The sequence below is a fragment of the Bison bison genome, unplaced genomic scaffold (genome assembly GCF_000754665.1).
Source record: "Bison bison bison isolate TAMUID 2011002044 unplaced genomic scaffold, Bison_UMD1.0 scf7180017858886, whole genome shotgun sequence".
Taxonomy (NCBI): domain Eukaryota; kingdom Metazoa; phylum Chordata; class Mammalia; order Artiodactyla; family Bovidae; genus Bison; species Bison bison.
In genome coordinates, this window is record NW_011489458.1 from 177,872 (window position 1) to 178,280 (window position 409).

Here is a 409-nt window from a genome sequence, read left to right on the forward strand (position 1 = left end):
GCATCATTTCTCCCAAAGAACACCCAGGACTGATCTCCTTTAGGATGGACTTGTTGGATCTCCTTGCAGTCCAAGGGACTCTCAAGAGTCTGCTCCAACATCACAGTTCAAAAGGATCAATTCTTTGGCGCTCAGCTTTCTTCACAGTCCAACTCTCACATCCATACATGACTACTGGAAAAGCCATAGCCTTGACTAGATGGACCTTTGTGGCAAAGTAATGTCTCTGCTTTTGAATATGCTATCTAGGTTGGTCATAACTTTCCTTCCAAGGAGTAAGAGTCTTTTAATTCATGGATTCAATCACCATCTACAGTGATTTTGGAGCCCAGAAAAACTAAAGTCTGACACTGTTTCCACTGTTTCCCCATCTATTTCCCATGAAGTGATGGGACCAGATGCCATGATC